The 25,078-nt window shown below is 36.0% G+C and overlaps 1 non-coding gene across 1 annotated transcript; it reads right to left on the bottom strand.

Annotated features, from left to right (window-relative positions):
- Window positions 1–20,792: 20,792 nt before the first annotated feature.
- Window positions 20,793–20,899, bottom strand: LOC113694431 (small nucleolar RNA R71). The gene has a single exon (XR_003449381.1). It is a non-coding gene; the product is annotated as a small nucleolar RNA R71 (small nucleolar RNA).
- Window positions 20,900–25,078: the final 4,179 nt, after the last annotated feature.

Raw genomic sequence — 25,078 nt, forward strand, 5'->3', positions numbered from 1 at the left:
GGGTCTGGATGGTACTTCTTAAGCATGGATACATGGAAAATATTATGGATCCGAGATAAACTAGGTGGCAATTCCAACTTGTAAGCTACACTCCCCACACGCTGGATAATTTTATAAGGCCCTACGAACCTTGGTTGTAGTTTCTTCCCCTTTCCAGACATCAAGCTCGCTTTCAGAAGTGTGATCTTAAGAAACACTAGATCTCCAACCGCAAATTCCAAATCCTTCCTCCGGTTATCTGCGTAACTCTTTTGACGACTTTGTGCAGTTTGAATTTTCTGATGTATTAACTTTACTTTCTCATTAGCTTCCTCAATCCATGGCACTGTAGTCGGATCTAAGATCTTTCGTTCACCTACTTCGTCCCAACAAGTCGGAGACCTACACTTTCGACCATAAAGTGCTTCATACGGGGCCATTTGAATGGAAGAGTGATAACTATAATTATAAGCAAATTCTACAAAAGTTAAATACTTGTTCCAACTCTCCCCAAAATCCAACACACAAGTCCTCAACATATCCTCAAGGGTTTGAATCATCCGCTCGGACTGTCCATCGGTCTGGGGATGGTAAGTAGTACGAAACTCAATTTAGTCCCCAACACCTCTTGCATCTTTTGCCAGAATCTTGAAACAAATCTTGGATCTCTATCCGACACGATACTGATAGGGATTCCATGTAATCTAATTATCTCATCCAAATACAACTTGGCCAACTTCTCCAATGGGTACCTCATGTTAATCGGTAGAAAATGAGCCGATTTGGTCAATCTATCCACTATTACCCAGTTAGCATCATGGCATCTTTGTGTTCTCGGTAATCCTGATATAAAGTCCATAGTGATGTTTTCCCATTTCCACTCAGGTATTTTCAAAGATGGCAAAAGTCCTGATGGTTTCTGATATTCGGCTTTAACCTGTTGACAAATTAAACAGATTTGGATAAATTGGGCAATTTCCTTTTTCATGCTCTCCCACCAGTACAATCTCTTCAAATCTTGGTACATTTTATTCCCTCCAGGGTGTACCGTAAATTTCGATCGATGTGCCTCCTCTAAAATTTTCTTCTTAAGTCCTTCATCTTTTGGCACCACTAACCGATTCTGAAACTTCAAAATACCATTTGATCCCAAATCAAAATCCGACTTTTCTCCCTTTTTGACACTTTCCACCCACTTTTGCACTTCAGGGTCCTTTTCCCGAGACTCTTTAATACGTCCCATCAAGGTGGAATTTACTACAATAGTTCCAAGAACTAATTTTCTCGGCTCCAATCGAGAATTCCAATAACTAATTTCTTCTAACAAGTGAAACTCCTTAATCATCAATCCGGCCACTTGTACTTGACGGCTTAGAGTATCAGCCACTACATTGGCTTTTCCTGGATGATACTTTATCGTGCAATCATAGTCTTCTAGAAATTCCATCCATCTACGCTGCCTTAAATTCAGCTCTTTCTGAGAAAATAAGTACTTAACCCTTTTGTGATCAGTGAGAACCTCAAATGTCACCCCGTATAGGTAATGCCTCCATTTCTTTAAAACAAATACCACAGTCGCTAACTCTAAGTCATGGGTCGGGTAATTTCCTTCATGTGGTTTTAATTTCCTAGAGGCATAGGCTATCACTTTGTCATTTTGCATTAAAACACAGCCTAATCCTTCTTTGGAAGCATCTGTATAGACCACAAAGCTATTTTTCCGTTCGGTAAAGCCAACATAGGCGCCCTAGTCAAACGTCTTTTCAATTCCTGGAAGCTCTCTTCGCATTTAGAATTCCAAATAAACTTTTCACTTTTCTTGGTCAATTCAGTCATGGGTCCAGCAATTCTAGAAAAATCCTGGATAAATCTCCGGTAATACCCTGCCAATCCTATAAAATTTCGAATCTCAGTAGGATTTTCCGGTCGTTTCTACTTTGAAACAGCTTCAACTTTAGCTGGATTTACTTTAATCCCATCCTTAGAAATTATGTGTCCCAAGAAAGTCACTTCTTTTAATCAAAACTCACACTTGCTAAACTTAGCATACAATTGGTGCTCCCTTAGAGTTTGCAAAACAATCCTCAAGTGCTTCTCATGATCCTCCATATTTTTAGAATACACCAAAATATCATCAATAAAGACCACGAAAAATTGGTCCAAATAAGGTTTAAAGACCCTATGCATCAAATCCATGAAAGCAGCAGGTGCATTCGTTAACCCAAATGGCATTACGGCAAACTCAAAGTGCCCGTATTTCGAGTTAAAAGCAGTATTGGGAATATTCTTCTCCAAAATCCTCAATTGATAGTAACCCTGTCTCAAATCCAACTTCGAGAATACTATCGCCCCTTGCAATTGGTCAAACAACTCATCAATGTGGGGCAGTAGGTACTTATTCTTAACTGTAACATTATTTAAGCCTCGGTAATCTATGCACAGTTTCAAACTCCCATCCTTCTTCTTAACAAATAAAACCGGAGCTCCCCACGGTGAATCATTTTTCCTTATAAAGCCCCGTTCCAACAAATCCTGTAGTTGTAATTTTAATTCTTTCAATTCGGCTGGAGCCATTCGATATGGCGTCTTAGAGATAGGTGTTACTCCCGAGGTCAAATCAATATTAAAAGTTATATCCCGTTCCGGGGGCAAAGACTCTAACTCTTCAGGAAAAACATCTAGAAAATCTTTCACTACAGGCATGTCCTCCAAATTCAGCTTATCACAAAGGGTATTAATAAGGAAGGCCAAATATTCTTGAGCTCCTCTACTTAATAATCTTTTAGCCCGAATTCCTGAATGAGTGCAGACGAAACCAACTTACCCCTCACATCCAGTTTCAGGGTTACCTTCCCTGGAATACCCAATTCTACAATCTTTGTCCTACAATTCAATTGGGCATTATAACGGGCTAACCAATCCATTTCTAAAATCACATCATACCCCTTAATTGCCAATCCTATCAAATCTGCCAACAATTTTTATTCCCCAACGCAAATTTCACAATCCCTATACACCAGGTTAGCGATTAAACGTTTGTCTCCAGTAGGCGTTTTAACTTCCAAGTCATAAGATAATTTAATTGGTTTCAAGTCTATTCCATTCATGAAATTAGGGTTTACAAAAGAATGAGTCGCACCCGGATCAATCAAAATCTTAACTAAACGGTAGAAGACAGGAACCCTACCTTCAACCACCTCAGTTGCATCTGGCATCTGCTGATGATCCAGTGCATAAACCCTAACCGGTACCTTAGGTCGACTTCCTCCAGCACTGGTCTGTTTGGAGGTTGACTTTTCTGGCCTCTGAGTGTTACCTCCAATCTTCGTTTTACTTGGACAGTTCACGAGTTGGTGCTCCGTGCTACCACAAGCCAAACACTTCCCAGACTTCCTCCAGCATTCATTCTTAGAGTGGTTGGATTTTTCACAGTATCCACAAGTGACTTGAGGGGTCACAGCTGAATCACTAGAAGGCGCTCCCCTAGTATAAACCGGTCCACTACGTCCTCCTCTGGATGAAACTCCCCTAGAAGGTCCAGTAGTTCTTATTCCTCCCATTTCTCTTCCAACTTTAGAAGGCTATGAGCTCTTACTAGTCTGTCCAGAAGTACGACTAGAAAAGTTCCTCTTCCTATTGTGAAAGTTTTTAACTTGCATTCTTGCAGTTTCCACTCGTTGCGCTTTCTCTAAAGTCTCAGTAAAGGTGGAGATTTGGGCTGCAGCCAATCCCTCCTGAATCTCTACGTTAAGTCCCTGTACAAACCGCCTTATCCTCTTCCTTTCATTGGTTACCAATTCAGGGGCATATTTAGAAAGTTTAGTAAATTTCCCTTCGTACTCAACTACACTAAGGGTCCCTTGTTTCAACTTGATAAATTTATCTTCCCTCTTTTCTTGAATTAGAGGTGGAAGAAATTTTTCATTAAACTCCCGCGTGAAATTCTCCCAAGTCCAAGGGGTTTGAATTCTCTCCCATTTTTCTTTTATCATGTCCCACCAAGCACGAACTACTCCCTCAATTTGGAAAGCAGTAAAATTCACTTGCCTATCCTCAGTATAGTCTAAGGTGGCGAATATACTGGTCATTCTTTCCAACCAATTCTCCGCTACCTCAAGATTGGGTTCACCAATGAATTTAGGCGGATTAAACTTCAAAAATCTTTAGGCTCGGTCTTCTCCTCCTCCCCGTTCCCCAGGTTGGTTAAGTGGTCCAGGACCTTGCCTATCAACTAAGCGTTCTAGGATGTCAGTCATCCTATTGATGGCAGTAGCCACTTGATTTTTCTCAATATTTTTCTGACCTTGGGTCGGTCCAGTTGCCGATCCCTGGTCATCCCCCTGAGGTTGGGCCTGTCTAGTCCCTCGCCCACGGTCTCGACCACTTCTTAGTCCTTCCATAACCTAGGCGTGCCCAGTGCAAGAAATTAATCAATTGCGCGAGAAAATGCTTCAAACAAGAACCAATCATGAGAGCATTGAAATAACAGTAATTTACATTCATGATCACTTCAAGTTCATATAATTAGCAAGTCATGGGAAAATTACAAAAATATAGCATGCAAGGGCTACAAAAGCACTTTTAGTCACAAAAGACTATAGTAAAAGTAAGTGCCACAAAATTGACCACACAGTCATGCAAAATACAATGGCCTCAGCACTTAGCATCACCCCTGCAAACCCTATCTACACCCGTTAAAAGGGTCAAAAGAGTCGATCACTAGGGACGTAGTCCACAGCAAGACTACCAGGCGGAATCTCTTCCTCAGGATCCTCATCTGGGTCCTCCTCAGGGTCCTCCTCCTGGACCGGGCTCTGAACTATATCCGCCACTCTCTCTATCATCTCAGACATCAGCCATGATCCCGGAAGCCTGATCACGGACCTCCTCTTCTAATCTAGTGAGTCGAGCCCTAGTACTCTGGAGCTCCTCACGAACAACTGCAGCTGTAACCACCTCGCCCTGTACTACCTCCTCAAGCTCAGCAATCCTCTCGCCCTGAACACTAACCATCTGCTTAATCTCGTCCACCTCTGCCTGTAGGTCTAAGTTAGCAGTCACCAACTGACGACGCTCGTCGTCCAATACTAACACAATGTGATTCGGGTAGGCAAATGTCACCCTACATGGGCAACGAGGATATCTATCATAAGGCGTATATCACACACGAGCTCTTCCCCTAACAGCTCGGTAGTAAATGGCCTAGGAGGCTCTACATGACCATTAGCATGGCCATTTCCGTTAGTTGTCGGGGCTCCGTTTTCATTTCCATTCCTGCAAAACAATTACACTTTTTGGGTTAGAACCTTAATCGCTAACTCGCACGAATGTCACTTAGCGTATGTCTAACTTTGTCGCTATTTCGCCCAAATATTATTTAAGGTACGACTAAGTCGTCCGGTCTCAGATCTTAAGGGTAGAGTATCTAGTATGTCTACCATATAGATCTCTAACCTAGTGCTCTGATACCAACTGTGACGCCCACACTTCTCCCTAAGACGAATCAGAGGGTATCCGCGGGACGTCTGCCTAACTCTCGCTAGGACTCAAGCAGTTCCCATTCAAGTTTAAAGTAAAATCATTCAACAACACTGGATAAGTAAGAAAGTGCGGAAAACTCCCAAACATAACAATATATATCGCTTATCCAATCATTACATTAAATTTTCAAAAGGTACATCAATACCCAAAATATACTACATCCGAGTACATCAAATATCTAAACCACACATTAGGTTTCCAAAGTACAACCAATAAAAGGTCTAGCCTAAAATATATTAGAAATCCTGAGCCAAAAGTGTATCAAAAGAGTTCCTCCAAGTATCATTCCATGCCAAATCCTGTTAAGGAAAACAAATCTACAGGGTGAGCAAAACGCTCGTGAGGCCAAGGACACACATGCAATCACATAGTCCAAGTAACAAGCCCAATTAACAGGTCAAATAAGAAGGTACAAATAATTGCCAATTCCAATGAAATGTAAACAGAAACAATTCAAAGATATAGTAGCTCTCAGGAGCTAAGTTCCACTTGCATTGCCAGGGTCATTCGTATACCTTCCCGCGATGACTCTCCGTCAACCGGGTTGGTATTTTCAATCCGTAGATCTCCACTTATTTCCTTCCATCCATCATTTCACCCTCTAGGATCCGTAACCAACAGTCATATAAAGGCGATACTATACAAGTATGCCAAGCAAGATCTCAAAAGATTAAACTTCAGGTCCCAAGATTTATCAAGTTCTCCCGACCAAGTCCTCACGATTGGCTGTGAAATTACGAGGTATAACCATTGGGTTTTGGGCGTCCCCACAGGTCAGGTTTTCAGAAACAAATCAAGTTTTAGCCGATGCGATTTCTCTGCATTCGACTTTAGGTCATGTACATGTAAAATCCAGCAATTTCATATAATTCATGTAGCAAGTCATGTATTGATCCAAGTAAAGGAGATAACGCGGGGTAAAGCACACACTTTTCCCAACAAGTACAGTTCAAGTAACAACAGGTTCAAGTAGAACTCATGTAGGCAACAGATCTCAAACGAAGTGCAAGTAAGCATGCACTTGACACTCACCAAATCAATCAAGGAGAAATGTTACTTGAAGTTCAAGCATTTACCGTAGGATCCTCTTGAAGGTCCTCGTGCGAGCCTGAGCAATTAATAGTGAACAATCGCCAATTATCAAAAAAGTTTGCACCCTTGTGCAATCCTAGAAAATTTTACAAAAAATGAGCCTAAATTACTCACAAATGAAGGCTCAAAAGTGGAGTTTTAAAGTGCAAGAGAAATTAAGTTTTCATCTTTGAAATCAAGTATAAAACGTTCAAGTAATATCGAAAGAATAAGGAATACTTTAAAAACTCCATTTCTTTGGAATTCGAAAAATTTCAGTTTTGATACGATACATTAGAAAAATCGTATCTCACGTTTTACAAGTCAAAAATTGGAAAACTTGGTACAGTTGGAAATCTCTTCCAAGGTACTAAAAGTTCCTAGAATGCACTTTTCTAAGATTCCAAATGGAAAGCATTCAAAAATAAGCTCAAAGTCTCTGTTTTGGTTCCTAAGGCAGATTTAGGTTGGTTTTTGGCCAACTTTGAAAATTCGGAAAAATTCAATTGATTGGAACTAGCTTTTGAAATTTGGAACTCTTTTAGAGTCGTAATCCAAGTTTACAGCAAAACAAGCGGAATGAAAAACGGAGGTTTGAGTACTAAGATATGGCAACTCAAAGTTACCAAAATTCCCTTGTGAAACATGGGTTTTCCAAACTCGAGTCATGAACTTTGGTAATTTATTTGACCCATGAAACGGCCTCGTAATAACACCATAATTAGTAGTATAATACTACCATATAAGGGTTGTCTCTCTACCAAATTTAATGGCAAAATAACTTCGGAAAGGTGGTCAACCAAACAACCCAAGTTTCGAAAATCCTAAGGCAAAACTGTCTTGAGTTTTTTTTTTTGTTTTCCATTCCAAACATTCGGCCAAGGAAAATCCTTCAAACATGGTTCATTTGTATAGGAAAAGCCTAAGGAACATTCATGGTACATTAGGTAGGTGTTTTAACTCCAAGAAACTCAATTGGCAAGTCCATACCAAGTCTAACATCAATTCTGCCCAAAATTTAGGGTTTTCAAGGACAGGGTAGGTTTCGTATTTTGATCACAAATCACTCAATTCAACTCGGAATTGAGCATAGTTGGTGGCGTTGGAAAATAAATTCAGAAAACTATAATTTCACAGAAGAAATTGTTTTGAAATTCAGCACACAACTAGCTCAAATTCGAGCCTCAAGTTGTAGCTTCTGAACTTCATTCCAGGAAAATAGAGAAACAGGACAGTCATCTTTATACGGTTGGTACGGGGTACTCGGGGTGGAATTAGGGGTTGCTTATACCAAATGAAAGCTGGGAATATCTAGTTTTCAGTGCCGCAAACAGCACTCGATTCCGACATCGGAGCGATGAATTATAGCCGAAACAATCTGGCTGTCTAGTAGTGACGGGAATCATTTCCCAGTTTTGGCAGATTTTCTAAAACTCAACATGCACTCACCCAAATCACTTAAAATTTTGAGGAAACTTTAAACACAACCTATATTTCACATTTGTATCAGAAACAAGTCAATTGGACTTCAATAAAGTACACTAAAATGCACGAAAATAGCAGGGCAGAATCGGCATCATCACATGCAGCTCCTCATTTGACTTCCTTTTCATTTTTGCCACTTAACTCTACTAAATTAGCACTTAATCAACACAATCAGCATCCAATCCTATCAAATCAGATCATCAAAGTCATTGTGGGATTTCAAATCAGATCACAAATTTTCCAACAATTTAAAGCTGCCCATGAGAATCCAAGAGCTCATGAGTATAATCTATCTTCCATAAACCAAGAATTAAGTGGTTGATCATTACTTACTTTCTTAGAGAGCCAAGACAGAGATTTTTGGTCACTTTGAGCTGGAGAAAAACCGTGAGAGGTAGCTCTTTTCCTAGCTTATCTTGATCACCAAGTGATTTGAGGGTTGCATGTAAAATTTGGAGGGAATTGAGCAGGGAATTGAGGAGAGAGGGTGGAGGAATTTTCTGGTCTTGCTCTCCCTTTGCTGCTCGGCTATTTGTGCGTAGGAGAGGAAGGAAATGCTAATGGTATGAGCTTCTAATGGTAAGCTTAAAACGTGTGGCTCACTTGTACTCAAAGCTGTCCACTAAAGTAGTGCACGTGCGCGTGCGTTTCGGGCTCGATTCCTCGCGAGTTTATTGTACTAGTGCACTAAACCTCTAATGCACTTGCATTCATATTATTATTATTCACTCTTAATAGTCCCAAAATAATGGCCTAAGGTTCCTCAATTACTCGCGTACGTAAAAAAAACGCGTATTTCTAATTTAAGCGCGAGATAGTGAAATTTCTAAGAATTTCCTTATGACGGTAATATAACTAACTAACCTTTGACACTTAAATATAAAATACCTATTTTGAGACTAATGTACAAGTCTCCAATTTTTCAAATTTATTCTCGAATCGATTATTTACTCCAGTCGCGTATTTACTATTTTCACTTAACGAGCCTTCAGAAATTAAATTTCGAAACAAGCCACTTTAAAAATATAACTAAGCTATGGATCCATTTAATTAGATCTAAAAAGGTTAGAAAATAATAATTGGATCATTTGGCCAAATAAATAATTAAATAAGCTAGAATTTGGAGTATAAATTAAAGAATTTTTTTTTTGGTGAGTCTTTACAAGATGGATCTCAAAAGCCAAATTTTCGCTGCATTGCTTGATTCGAACCCATTGACACTCCGTCAACATTTGAAGAAGCAAACCATGACTGTAGATCTCTATTTTACACCAATTTTCATCCACCAATTAATCCCCTACCCGGCCCGAAATCCAAAATAAGAGTGGTGGTAATATTCGAGTATACGGAATCCAGTGGATCAAATCCAAAGGATTATATAATAAACAATAAACAGTAGTACCTATGGTTCGCCAGTGTCTTCGACCAAGCCCTTACTGGATCGATTCGACTAATTAACCAATAGGGTGTGGATCCAAGAAGTAAGACGGGATGAGAGGCATCTTCTACTTGGATTGAGTGTGGTACATGCTACTGCTCAGTACTTACAAGTCATGTACAAGATCTCATATAGTATTCAAGCTGTAAACATGTATATCAAGTTAATAATAACTAGTAAACAGTAAGGAATCACATTAAAGTAAGTGCGATAAAGTACACCTTACCCGTTCAAAGAAGTCAAGAATTTCTTTCAAATATCAAGTTCAATCATGCACTTGGAAACACTCACCAACAATTTATTTTAAAGAAAAGCAAATAAATGAAACTTGCTGAAGTAGTATTCATTTCACTTATCAAACTTTAGAAATTTCATACTCGCTCTTTTGATTTCGATAAAGAAGCGATTAACACTTTTGAATTTGCACTTGGTATGAAAGATTGAGAAAATCGTAGTTATAAGGGTCGCTACTTTCACCTTTTAAAGGATACGAGTTTTGGCAAAATTTCAGCTTATATACCTCTACTAACGGAAACTTGAATATCATAAACAATCCAAATTCACTTCGATCTCAAATCGTCGCTCAAGTTTTAAGTTCACTCACTTATCCTTCGAGCGAAAATTTGGGCAGTATTTCCCATATTTTCTTACTTTTCCCATCCAAGTAACAAACCTCCAATCCGACCACAAGTGATAACTAACAACATACATCTATTCAAGGCCTCAAAACCAACGAAACAAACCAAATAATAAACTTATCACCATGGATATCAAAGCTGAAAACCAATTTAAATAAGAAATTATAAATGACAGATTTACCATCTTTCGGTGTTTTGGTCATAACTGTAACTAGGTATATCAGATCGAGGTAAATTTGGTGGCGTTTCAAAACCAAGATATAGGCCTACAACTTTGTTGAAGGCATCAAATCCCAGTTCAAACATTATCAGTGTTGAAATTGGCAAAAACAGAGACATAAAAATTCTGTCGGAGCCAAAACAGGATAACTGAACAGTTTTGGTAAAATGGCTATAACTTGGTGTAGAAAAATCAAAATTGAGCTCCGTCAGCGGCGTTTAAAACTAGATTCATAGAGGTTTCCAACGGTATAAAAATTAGGTTTTAGTTCATCTCCTACAACTATCGGCAAGCTCAGGAAATTGATTGAAATTCACCACCAAATGCTGAAAATCTCATTACCAAAGTTGAAAATTTCATTTCACCACTCAAATCAACTAACAAGTCATGAAAACCACCATAATCAAACCTAAAAATCACTTATAAACATGTGTCTAAGGTAAATATAGCTTCTTGAAACCCATACCTTGATCACCTTCTTGAAGATAGCAAATCCTAGCTTAACACTCCAAAATCTCTCTACCAAGACCTTCAATCTTCCTTGACTACCACTTTTTATGGAGTAGATTGTCAGTTTTATGGTACAACTTCAAGATCCAAGCAAAAATTGAAGTAGAAAATGAAGCTTTTCTCTCTTCTTTTCTTTCTCTCACATTCGGCCAACCATGGAGGAAAATGGAAGAAATGAAGACAAAACAAAGGCTTAAGAGATAAGCTTAGGTTGGTCTAGTCAAAATCTTTGGTCAAAGTCTTAAACAAGACTTAATACTACGGTGACAAGTGGCATTATCTAAGCTAATATATATCCTTAGCACATCATAAATAATGTCCCTTAGCATAACACTTCCATCATACTTTGAAAATTTAACACACATAACACCTTAGTGGGTCCCACCACCTTAATGCACTTCAAACTTATCATGTACTAACTTATACAAGAAAAATGTTTTAAAAACTTGATTCACTTATAAAAATATCTAAGTAATTAAAGCAATGAGTTAAAGTAAAGAAAATGTATTCGGAGAAACAAAATACAAAATACAAAAATACAATAAATTTATACAAATGTAAAAATCATTTCAAATCATTAATTAATCAAACAAATGAGGTGCAACTATGTTAAAATAAAATAAAAATAGCAAGAATTTAGGTCGTCACATTCTCTTCCTCTTACACAAAAAAATCTGGGGCATCACAAATATTACCAAATCTCATTCTCATGATGAAATGGCCTAGATATAGTCTAGTTTTCCCTATTCTCATAGTGAATAACTAGATCTACTCTTGTTTCCTTCATGAAATGCAATTTTAATCCACTTAAGTGTATCTCTATTCTTATGAGTCTACTACTTAAGCTCTACTCATGTTGTTCCATCATTATTATCAATTTTCACTGACTAATAATAACTAAGAGCTTGTTATCGATGATCAAGCAACAACAAGTTATAAGCATACACGAGTAAACAAGTTAATACAATATGTAACAAGTGTAACTCATATTCATTTCATGTCAAGTAGCCATAAGTTTTATCTACTCTCTAGATTTAGAAATTTAGCTACTCATATAAGATAAAACAAGAAAACACACAGTTTCATTGCATGACCACATCATGAATCACAAGTAAAAGAGAGATTAAAGAAAGCTTAGCCAAGGTTAATGAAGAAACTCCCAATGATCTTCAATTTTTTCAACAAAATGGTGTACAATAAAGTTTCCAATTGTTCTCCACAAAAAGTCCTAGTTAAAGAGAACAAGGCAAGACTATCTTCTAAATTCTAATACTCAAATCTGACATGAACTCCTTCTACTATGTTCTACTCTTCTCGAATAATGTCTTTTCCTCCATTCCTTTCCAAATTTGCCCCTCCTTGAAATCTTCACATCTTGCTTCTTCAAGTGTACAATAGGCCTGCCAGCTTCTAGCCGAAATTTTGTGTGAAACATGAGTCAAAAAGTAAATGTGAAATGAGCACAAGTTGTTCTGCAAATTGCAGAGGAGAGAGGAAAATCCGAGGCTCAGATCTGAGGGGTGAAAGAGTGATTCGAGCTCGGATCAGTTTCCTCAGCATTTTCTTCACAAGTTCTTCCTGCAGTATCCGAGGCCTTCTTCAAAGCGATCCGAGCTCAGATCACCTGGCCTCGGATCCACTTCTCCAGAAGATCAGACGAGGGCTCGGATCACAGGAGATGAGAATGGATCCGAGCTCGGATCACTCTCCTCTGTTACCATCTCCTGTGATCCGAGCCCGGATCACTCTCCTCTGTTACCATCTTCAAATTCTTTCCTCTTTCACTCCATTTTGCTCCTTGTTTCACTTGCACGTTATCTTCCAACTAGCTCTTTGCCTCTTCTTTATCTTATGTACATGTCTCATGCACCAACAACCTACAAAATATCACATATTTATGCATTAATCTACTCATTTTTCAAGTTTCGATCACTAAACAACACTTGAAGCAATTTGTTCCAAAAAGAGATTAAATATGACTATGATCTTCTAAAAATATAACAAGAGCTCGTGCAAAACCATATAAAATATATTAGAAATATTCACTTATCAAGAGTGTAAATTGTAGTGCATTTATAGGTATAAGTTGCTTGTTAACCATGTTATTTGATCTTTATCTTGAGTAGAAACTACTTAATTTTGCTCTTATATTATTGTAATAAGTGAAAATATCAATTCGAGAGAAAATGGATAAAAAACGTGGCGTGAAGATGCAATGAAAGAAGAAGAAGTCAAGAAAAAGAGATTTCACAGGAACGACATGTTTTAGTATTTTGATGATAACTTGAGCTACACAAATCGGATTGAGATGATTCTTAATTCACTTTGAACTAAGAGAATGCTCTACAACTTTTATGAGGCATCAAAGTTCAGTTCTTATGTTTTCATAGTCAAAAATCCAAATTACTGAATTATAGTTGCGCTGTGATGTTGTTACAACTAGGTCTCAGTATTTTAGCCATATTTTAGCGTCCAGACATCCAAATGACTTGATTCTTATGGCATTGGAAAACTTATTCAAAGGGCTACAACTTTAGAATTTTGAGAAAGAACTGATTTGGCGTCGTTGATGGTGTCTTTGGGCTCCAAAGGTGATCTGTGCACGAATGCGTACCGATCCGTGAATGAATTCATGACCAGCTTCGGACATCGCAATGAACTTCGTGCCAGACATCTCCAGATTCTTTGGCTTAGTCCAATAACTGGTGCTAGACATTGGGCCGGTCTTCATCTGAAAAATGGGCAAAAACGTAATTTTTGTCACTCTAATAATGCATATTCCTACCCTGTTTAGGATATATTTTCAAGAAACTATAAACAGACGTTCTTTAGGTCATTTTTAGGGGAAAAAATATTATTATAGCTTAGTTTTAACATTTTTTCATAGTTTTTTCTTGAGAAATCAAGATCGAATGAAAGCGAATCAAGGAGCGCGCAAGGAAAAGATTGGAGCAAGCATATGAGAAGTTTTCTTACTCTTTTTCTTATCTTCGTAGCAACTCTTTGAATTCATGGTTATGATTTTCAAATCATGTTGAACTAAATTGTTTCTAGTGTTAGAGTTTGTATGAAGGAATTTGATTAATTTTTCTAGTTTAATTTCTTGTCGTTTGCTATGATTTATTTATCTTAATTTAGTTATGACGAGTGTGGGGTATACATAAAACAATTAGCTCATCCACAATTATGTTTTATATTATTAAATTTCTAAATACCCCACACACAATTTCTCGCAAGTATATGAGTCGTTTATTGAGTATAAGGGTATTAGATGTCAATCCCATAGGAAAGATTGTCAATTACTGCTGATTTTCAAATTCCTTTATTATTTAGACTATCACATGTGCAAAATATTAAATCTACACTATAAAAGTAATAAAAATATAATAGAAAACTCTTAGAGGTATGGAATTCCTTACTACTCTTGCAAACGACATTGCCGATTAAGTGAATGTTGTTATCTTGGCTAATTATGACGTAATTTACTAATGTATGTGAAATCTACTCTTGTAGTGGATCAACTATAAATATAACTAATCCATACCTATTGTCGTGGTTATGAAATTAGCTATAAGTTCATTTCTTCTATGAAATTACATGAAATGAATCACTAAAGCCACAAAGATGCACATCTACTTGACAAGAGTATATTTTACGTATTTTTAAGTGTATTTTATTAGTTAATTTTGGTGTGTTTTAAGTAGTTTTGTAACTAATTAACTAGGGTTTTAGTAAAAATATACATTTTGTGGTTTAAATGGCAAACATTGCATTTCTATGGATTTTAATGGTAAGAACTTCATGTTTTGTAGGTTTAACGATTCAATCATCAAAGGATGTGAATTGAGAAGAGAATTGGATGATTGATGATAATTTGAAGTGCTTAAAGAAGACTTGAAGTGCAAAACATTCAAATGAAGAAATGCAAGTGAAGACAGTTTTAACACATTTTTGTATTTTGGCAATATCTTGAGCTACACACATCGGATAGAGGTGATTTTTGCACCATTTCGAAGCTAAGCGATAGATCTACATCTGATATGAGGATATCAAAATCCAATTCAGTTGTTTTGCTAGTCAAAAAGTGGAAACACAGAAGTTTATTTGTATGGTCAAGAACTGAAATAGGGGATTGACCAATCGATGGTATTTCGATCATATCTCAGTCCACAGAGTTCCAAATTGGATGATTCTTAAAGCATTAAAAATATAACTCAAGGGGCTACAACTTTCATGTTTTTCACAACAGTTAGTTCGGCCTCTATGATAGAGAAAATAGCAATTGAAGGGAGGCTAAATTCACAAAAGTGAATATGCGACTTGAGAAAACGTGGGTGAAGTCGCATATTATAGCCTGATTTCAGCAACTTGCTTAGCCACTTGCTTTGTTTTCGCACTACTTTTCAGCTATAGTGGGAGAGAGAATTTCGGCTGCGCATGCTTCTGATGCAAAAAGGAAGAGGAAAGGAGCTTTATGTCTTGTCAAAAACCACCTTTTTGACTCTCTTAACAATTAGATATTAGAATCATTAGAAGAAAATAGTAGAACATATTAGAAGTAGTTCATATCAGATTTTAGGAGAGGAGCTTAGTTTTTAGTTTTGTTTTGTTCTCTCTAACTAGAACTTTTGTGAGAACAATTGGAGACTTCATTGTACACCAGTTTTGTTGAAGAAATTGAAGATCATTGGGAACTTCTTCATTACTTTGGCTAAACTTTCTTTATGTATCTTTTACTTGTGATTCATGATGTGTTCTTGCAATGAAGCTATGGTTTTTCTTATTATATCTTATATGAGTAGCTAAACTTCTAAATCTAGGGAGTAGATGAAACTTATGACTACATGATATGAAGTGAATATGATGTACACTTGTTACACATTGTATTAACTAGTCTATTTATGTATGCTAATCACTTGTTGTTGTTTGATCACCAATAGCAAGTTTATAGTTGTTATTATTCAATAAAAGTTGGTGATAATGATGGAACTACATAAATAGAGCTTGAGTAGTACACTCATGAGAATGGAGGTACACTTGAGTGGATCAAACTTGCATTTCATGAAGGAAACAAGAGTAGAACTAGTTATTCACCATGAGAATAGGGAAAACTAGATTATTCTAGGCCATTTCATCATGAGAATGAGATTTGGTAATATTGAAAATGAATCCCAAGTTAAACAAGGGTTGTAACAAGAGGTAAATCTAATCATTTGTGTCGTTTATGCCATAAGTGGAATCTACATCTCTAGACTCAAGTATTTAGTGAATTTTCTTCATTTGTTATCTTGCAATTGTCTAGTTAAGATTTACAGGTAGTAGTAATTATAGTTTCTCTTGCTTGAATTGATTGTTAGTCTAAATAATAGAGGAAGTGAGAACCTAGTGCTTGAAACATCGTTGTCCGTGGGATTGACCCGATATTTGTTCTAAACTACTAAGGTGACCTGTATACTTGCAGTCCAAATGTATAAAATTCAGAATTAAACTTGTATTTATATCAATAGCTCGTCACTACTTTCGTGAGTGTACCCCCTAAGTTTATCACTTTCTTGAACTAGTGTTAAATTCCAATTCTCATTACAAACTTAACACATTAAGATTATCACAATTAATGGCTGGTTAATCATGATTAGAAAAGCAAAAGTGATAAATAATTTGTTCAAAATAATATCATCAAATAACCAAGTAAATATCACTAACAAGATATAGAAAGTTCATCCATAACTCTAAGTATAAATTTTAACTAAACATGATAATAACACAAATCTAAACTTGTATTATAACTAAAGATGAAATTCAATACAAGAGAGAAAGTAGTAGAAGAGATATCACCCTTGTCATATGAGATCAACCTTTTCATCTTGCTCCTTAATCTTTATCCAAATCTAACTATAATACAAGAAAGAAAAACTACACTAACTATACTATACTATCTTAACTAATGAACTAAGAAAATTCTAGTAAAAACTACATTTTTGGTGAGTTTCTCTAGTCTTCCAAACTTTTTTTAAAAATGTTCTCCAAGACCTATACTTATAGAGCAATTCAAGGTCAAGAAGAGTTGTTAAAGTTGATGTGAAATGCTCCTTGGTGTGACGCCCGAAAGGAAAAGAAATGAAAAAAATTTTTGCTGAAAATGTTTTGTACCAAATCTGGCCGCAAATCCGGCCAGTTCTTTGCCGGATTACTTGAGGGATTTGAAAAAAAATTGGATCTTCTACTGCCTTGAATCCGGCCGGATTGTGACGTGTCACAGTCAATCATCAGCTTTGACCGACTATTTTTCTTCCTTCTTATCCTATTTTTGGCCAAAATATCTTCACTCTTGTTCCTTGCTTGACCGGTTGCTTTGAGAGAAAAACAAAGAAAGCTCTTCATTTTCTAACTTCAATTTCTACTCAAATCTTGAGATTTCACCGTTAGAATTTCAATCTACTCTGTACAAGTGCTAGCTAAGAAGGGTTAAAGGTGATAGTGGAGTTGTTTTTGAAAGGGAAGCTCCAAGTTGCTAGCTTTCTTGAGTTTTGAGGTAAGTTGAATAAGAAAGTTCTCTCTTGCTTTGATAATGGTTAATTGGTGTTTTATGGAGGTTAGATATATTGTATTGTGGATGATTTTTTGATTTTAAGAAGAGTTGGACCAATTTCTAATTTATTGGGGATTTTTCTGATTTTATATGATTATGATTCATTGGTCTTGGAATGATAGCTTGTTGTGGTATAAAATGGAGCTTGTATATGTTGGATACGATTGTTTGCGGAAAATTTCTGGTTTGTGCGTAAATTCCGGTTTCTAGGGTTTAATTTGGGGGTTTTCTTATGGTTGGCTCTTAAGTTTCTAATTGGCTTTGATTGAAGGGTATTGTGGCCTAATTGGACATGTTTTATTGCTTATGAATTGTATATGTATAATTGTGGTTGATGGTTATAAATTTGGTAATTGTTTGTAGGTTGGAAAAGAAAGAAACTAAGGGGAAATGTTGTCCGAACTTTGAGAGTGTTTGATTGTTTTGAGTTTGTGATCTAGAGCTTGGACTTGAGCAAGAAATGATATATGATGGATGGTTCTTGAGCCGTGGTTGGTGAGTGACCCCAAACGATTTCCAAAGCTACTTACGAACCGTTTCTTACATTATTTACTCGATTGCATATCATGTGTGCTTGCATGTGAGTTCATGACATGATTTGGCTTCAATGAGTTCTTGGGAAGTCTTGTGCTTATAACCAACGTCTCCACCAATGTTTCATGTTCATTTGGAGCACCAACGGGCTCCCCACCACTGTTTCATGTTAAGTGATCCATTTGAGCGTTGGATGCTAAGTACAATGATTTCACCGGCTCACGAGAGCGATAAACGTACATTTGATTTCAGATACATGACATCATTGAAATGAACTATAGAGAAACTGATTTGATGACTGCTTTTACTGGTTACTCGCTGAGCTTCTAGCGCACCCCAAAACTATTTTATTCCCCTCCACAAGGCTTGAGGCGAAGGAAACATTTGTATTAAAGTTCTCCGTGTGAATGGTTGGATTATCTCCTATACCGTTGAAGTTTTAGTTCGACCTTGTGTAATATTTGAGACTGCAATTTTGTACTTGTATTTATGTGAGAACTAAGGACCTGTGTTTTATTTTGGAATTAGTATTGCTTTTATCTCTTGAGGTTTTAGCTTGTAGTGTAATTGAGAAGTATTCGCTTCACTTATGATATGTAAATTTGTGGAATATTTGATGTATGTAGTGAACGACTATGTCCCGGCGAGAGCTGGGCAGGCGGTCCGCCGAACCCTTTGGTTCGCCTTAGGGGGAGGTAGGGCTGTCACACTTGGAATCACCAAAAGATGCTTCTTGAATTCTCTATACTTGCTTGCTTAGTTCCAGTCTGATTTCTTACAGATAAATTGGTCAAAAAACTTGTGTGAACAGAGCATAAGTTGCAGGGTAAGTTGCAGAAATTAGGCGCGAATACACGACCTAAAGTCGCGTATTGAAGGGTCATGTATTCACTTCTATGTATTTGGCACTACATCAACTGCTATTTTCTTGATGATGGAGGATGAACTAACTCTTGTGCAAAACATGAAATTTTAGCCCTTTGAGTTAACTTTCTCATGCCTCAAAAATCATCCCATTTGCAACTTTGTAGATCGAGTGATGACCAAAATATCCTCAACTGGTCAGAACTCTGTTTCAACTTTCGACCATAAAACTGCACTTCTGTATTTCGACTTTTTGACAATGAAAATGACTAAACTGGACTTCGATGTCGTCATTCCAAATGTAGAATCACCTTAATCAGATGCATGTAGTTCAAGATATAGTCAAAATACCACAAGGTATCAAAATTGGAAAACTTGCTTTCTTTATAACTTAATTGCATTTCATCTCTTGCACTTCATATTCTCTTTTTATTACTTCAAACCATCATCAATCATCCAATTATCTTCTCAATTCATGCAATTTAATGAGTGAATCATTAAACCTATAAAAACATGAAATTTTCACCATTAAAATCCATAGAAATGCAATTTTTGCTACTTAAACCATAAAATGCATATTTTTACTAGAAACTTAGTTAATTAGCTATAAAACTAAATAAAACATACCACAACTAACTAATAAAACACATTAAAAGAACTCAAAATATGCACTTATCAAATTACATGTTTGTGATTGGCCACCATGGGCCCTTTAGGGTTTGTATTGAATTGAGAAGGGATATACAATCATGTGCTAGATAAATAAACATATTTAACATAATCACGAGAATATAGTATGATTTGTATGACACACTTATATCATTAAAGTTCTTAAAGGGTTTAATTGAATACTTGCGATCTCAAGAGAGATGTAAGATTTAATTAGACACACTTTAGATGTATCGAGAGATAATTTAAAATACAATTACGTGATGTGTTCATAGTTTGTTAAGAAATTAACTAGATAATTGATTCAAATTCTGGATTAAAACCCGAAACTCGTGTCTATTCTCACCACTAATTTATTTGAATTGGTTATTATTTTGCTACTTAACTAGAAAATACAACTTTCTAAATTTAAACTTTTTATTTTGATTAGAATAATTAGAGTAGAAAACTAATTTATCCCTATGGATTCGACCCTGGAATACTCTAGGTAATTATTACTACGATCGACCCTATGTGATTGTAGGATTTCGTCGATCAAGTTTTTGACGCCTTTGCTAGGGACGATGCTTAATTTTTCTACTTTAGTTATTTTTGTTTTCTTTTATTTATTTTGTTGTTTTCTATTTCTTCACTTTTAGTTTTGATTTTTCTTGCTTAGGTGCTTGGTGTATGATCTAATCTCAGAAAGGTCAATTGGATTTTGACTCAGAAATTGAAAAAACTGCAAAAATATTTGAGGAAGCAGACTTGCTTACAAAAACAACCTTTGTAGCCATCTTCACCAGGAATTCATATTGCCTTAGAGATAGTTAAATCGGGTAGTTCAGACGAATCTGAGATGGCAGAAAAGAATAGGAATAATGGCAATAATCAACAGTAGGTAATGCAACCACCAACACGACTTCGTCTTTGGGATAGCCAACGTCTTGTGACCGCGACTTCTCCCCACTGCATCAGGTTAAGTGATAGAGTAAGGAATTATAAGCTCAAAATAGTACACTTTAGCATGTTTCCCATTTTTCATGGTTTAACCATGAAGACCCACTCTCTTTCATAAGGAAAATTTATTCAGTGGTCCAAACTTTTCCTTTGAGTGGAGTGTCAAAAGATGACTTACGAATGAGGTGCTTCCCTTATTGTCTCAAGGATCGGGCAAAGTCTTGGTTACTTCATCTACCTGAAGGATCTTTGAGGACATGGGAAGATGTTTGTAACATCTTTATGACCAAGTGCTACTCACATAAGAAAACTATCAATTTAAGAAACAAGATTTGCACATTTTCTCAAATGAAAGGAAAGGCAATACATGAAGCATGGGAGCACTTTAAGCTATTACTTTCTCAATGTCTTCATCATCAATATTCATTGGCATTGCAAGTTCAATTTTTCTATGATGGGTTGACCTTAACAACCTAGAATATGGTGGCTATTATAGCAGGAGGGTATATTGGTGACAAAATCCCAAAAGAATTAGTTAGTCTTTATGAATTGTTAGCTAGCGATTCTCAACAAAAAGCAATTCAGGGTAAGAGAGTGGGAGTACATGAAGTGAATGCCATGGGATTTGGGTTTATAGGTTGCCAAATTGAGTCATCGGATGCAACAACTTTTAAATCAGATAACTCAATCTCAGGAATCATGTGCTTATTGTCACATGTATGTGCATTATGCAGCTGGTTGCTATAATAGAGATCCTCCCACCATGATAGAAGATGTTAATTTCACTGGAACATATGGTGGGTAGAAGTTGCAACCAAGGAATGATCTGTTCTCTAATACGTATAATAAGGGGTGGAGGAATCACCCTAACCTTTCATGGAAGGATCAAGGGATTAGACCAATGGGGCCATATGAATTCCAAAATTTGAAGCCGATTTCTCAATTTCCTCCCCAACTTACACAGGAGAAAAAGCCTAATCTTGAAAAAATGATGCTACGGTACATGTAAAAGATGGACCAAAGGATGAATCAATTCAACAAACTTGCTCAGTCTCAACAAGCTTCCATTCAAAATCTTGAAAGGCAAGTTGGTCACCAGGCAAAGGCAGTAATTGAAAGGATATCAGAAAAATTGCCTAACAGCACTAAGATGAACCCAAAAGAAATTACTATGGCTGTGACTCTTTGTTCAAGCAAAGTATTGGATGATCCTGTCATTAAGCCCAACACTAAATCAAGTGAATAGCAAGATAGGAACGGAATTGTTATTGAAAGTGAAGAAACTGGAGATTCAAAGAATGGCTCATGTGAAAAGACTCAAGTTGAAGTTAATCAATGTATGACGGTGCCTGAGCTGAAAGCTTATGTGCTACCCATCCCTTTTCCCCAAAGATTTAAGAAAAAAGGCAACTGACGAGCAATATCAAAAGTTTGTGGAGATGCTTAAGAAACTTCATGTGAACATGCCTTTCTCTGAAGTTCTAGCTAATATACCTACTTATGCAAAGTTCTTGAAGGAGACAGTGTCTAATAAAAAAATTAGATGATTTTGCAGGGGTGTCTCTTATTGAGGAATGCAGTGCAGTGCTACAAAATCATCTTCCTATCAAGATGAAAGATCTAGGGAGTTTTATTGTGCCTTGCCAATTTGAACATATTTTTGTTGATAAATGTTTGTGTAACCTTGGATCTATGTTAATTTGATGTCTCTATCATTTTTTAGGAAATTAAAGTTTGCCAACCTAGTGCCTATTTAAGTGATTCAACAATTGGCTGACCATTCAATTTGATATCCAATAGATATTGTAGAGGATTTATTGATAAAAGTTGGTAAATTTTATTTTCCTATTGATTCTTGAGTTCTTGATATGGATGAAGATAAATCTATTCTTATTATTTTTGGTAGAGGATTTTTGGTTATGGGAGGGGCTAAAATTGATTTATTAGAAGGAAAGGTGACTTTAAGGGTTGGAAAGAAAAAAGAGGAATTTAATGTCTTTGAACCATTAAAGTATCTTTCTTATGAGGAATTTTGTTCCTATATTACTGCTACCGATGATTTGTATGGTGAGAGATATATATTAGAGTAGGATGTAGGAATCATGCCCCAACAAAATCATCGCGCATATTCTTCTTCAACAGTTCGAAAGTGCAATGGAGGTGTGAAAAATTATGTAGAATTGTGATGGGTGTCAAACCACCAAAATAAAATTACCAACTCCCCAAAAGTTAATGAATATAGTAATGAGTAGGGTCATCTCCTCAGGGAACTAGTAGATTTATTACTCACAAAGAAATGCGATGAGTATTGGGGGAAGTTGTAGAATTTCCTTGAAATTATGATAAAATAAAAAATGCAATAGAATAAATTAATTATCAAAATCTAGTCAAGGAAATAATCTTGGCAACGATTCAATCAATTGATCACTAATACTGGAAATAACTTATATGTTCACAAATAAATTGGTTGTAGCAATTCAACAACCGTCGAACTACCAATCTCTTCTTAATTTCTTGGTAGTCAAAAGCCGCTCATTAACTACTTCCCTTGTAAAGTAGATAATCCTAGAGATGATAGGATTTAATCTATTCACAGTCTTAAATATTAAAGAGACCCAATTCTAGTTAACAAACACACATGCAAGTTCATTTAAACTAGATTAATTATTTTCACAGCACAAATTAGATTACCTGTGAAGTAATAAAATTGCGCCATCTGCTACTAATATTAAACTATCAAGTATTACAAACTTGATGTCTTAATTGGCATTAAATCATTTAGACAATTGAATAGTTGGCCAAATTACTCAACTAAATCCAAATGACAGTAACCAGTGAAATATAGGAAATAATTAAATACTCATGAAAATATAAAATTAAGAACAGGAAAAATTAAAAGATCTCACAATTGATCATGAAACTGTGCCTTAATTACTCCTCAACTAGACATAAATTTAGCTCCGCTCCATGAAGAAAATGCAGCCAAAAATCTCCATGAAATTCTTCCTACTAGTCTTGTGTTTTAAAACTTGTAAAATAGAAAGAAACCTACTAAATGTTATTTGAAACGACGAAAAGAACAAAAAAAGACGAACTACTAGTCTGCTCTTTTTGTCAAGTCACAAAGGAGCCTATCAAGAAAACATCTCCAACCGTAAGTTGATTTGTTTCCTTTATTTCCTCTCCTAATTGACTTCAAAAACTTATCTGAAACTAACTTATTCCAAAATAAAATACTAACTAAACAAGTTCCCTATTCCAATAAAAACTCCTAACAAACATCCAAAAGATAATTCCAAATTTCAAAGATAATTTCTGGGTCTCATATCCAATCTTCAACTTCTCAATCTTTGGCGCAGGCACGCTTTGGAGCAAATAGTCTTTTGAAATTTTAACTTGAAGTGTCATTTTCTACTCCAAAGTCCTATAACAACACAAAATACCAAATATAAACAAAATTCATCAATTAGCATAATATTTGGTCAAAATTAAGATAAAATATTAATAAATAACATGCACAATTATCTCGCTAGAAAATTTCCCCCACACTTAAGCAATGCTTGTCCTCAAGCATACAACTTCCTAGACACAATTTATTACAAAATCAAGCCAAAACTCAATTAAAATTGATAAGAGTATATTTTATGTGATTTTAGTGTGTTTTATTAGTTAGATTTAGTGTATTTTATTTAGTTTTATAACTAATTAATGAGGATTTTGGTAAAAATATACATTTTGTGGTTTAAGTGGCAAAAATTACATTTTTATGGATTTTAATGGTGAAAACTTCATGTTTTTGTGGGTTTAATGATTCAATTATCAAATGGCATGAATTGAAAAGAGAATTTGATGATTATTGATGATTTGAAGAGGTTTAAAGAAGGCATGAAGTGCAAAACATTCAAAAGAATAAATGCAAGTGAAGATAGTTTTGACACTTTATGGTATTTCGACAATATCTTGAGCTACATGCATCGGATTGAGGTGATTCTTATATCATTTTGAAGCTAAGAGAAGATCTACATTTGGTATGAAAATATCGAAATCCAGTTCAGTCGTCTTCCTTGCCAAAAAATTGAAATACAGAAGTGCATTTGCATGGTCAAAAGTTGAAACAGAGCTCTGACTAGTTAATAGTTTTTTAGTCATATCTCGGTCCATAGAGCTCCCAATTCGATGATTCTTAAAGCTTTGGAAAGCTAACTCAAAGACCTACAACTTTTATGTTTTGCACAAGAGCTAGTTCAGCTTCTATTATTGAGAAAATAGCAGTTGAAAGGAGGTCAAATTCACAGAAGAGAATACGCAACTTCGTAATACGTGGGTTGAAGTCGCATATTCCCAAGTCACGTATTGTAGCTTGATTCTACAATTTGCTTGGCTACTTGTTTTGATTTCACACTATTTTCCAACTCAACTCTAGACAAGAATTTCAGCTACACATGTTCAAGGAACCTTTTGGAAGAAAAAAGGAGATTGATGTCTTGTCAAAAAACCGCTTTTTGACATTTTAAACGTGAGAGATGTTAGAATAAAAAAAAAGGAGATACTAGAAGGAGTTCTCATGAGATTTTAGAATTGGAGCTGAGTAGTTAGTTTTG

Source organism: Coffea arabica, chromosome 6c (assembly GCF_036785885.1).
Source record: "Coffea arabica cultivar ET-39 chromosome 6c, Coffea Arabica ET-39 HiFi, whole genome shotgun sequence".
NCBI classification, from domain to species: domain Eukaryota; kingdom Viridiplantae; phylum Streptophyta; class Magnoliopsida; order Gentianales; family Rubiaceae; genus Coffea; species Coffea arabica.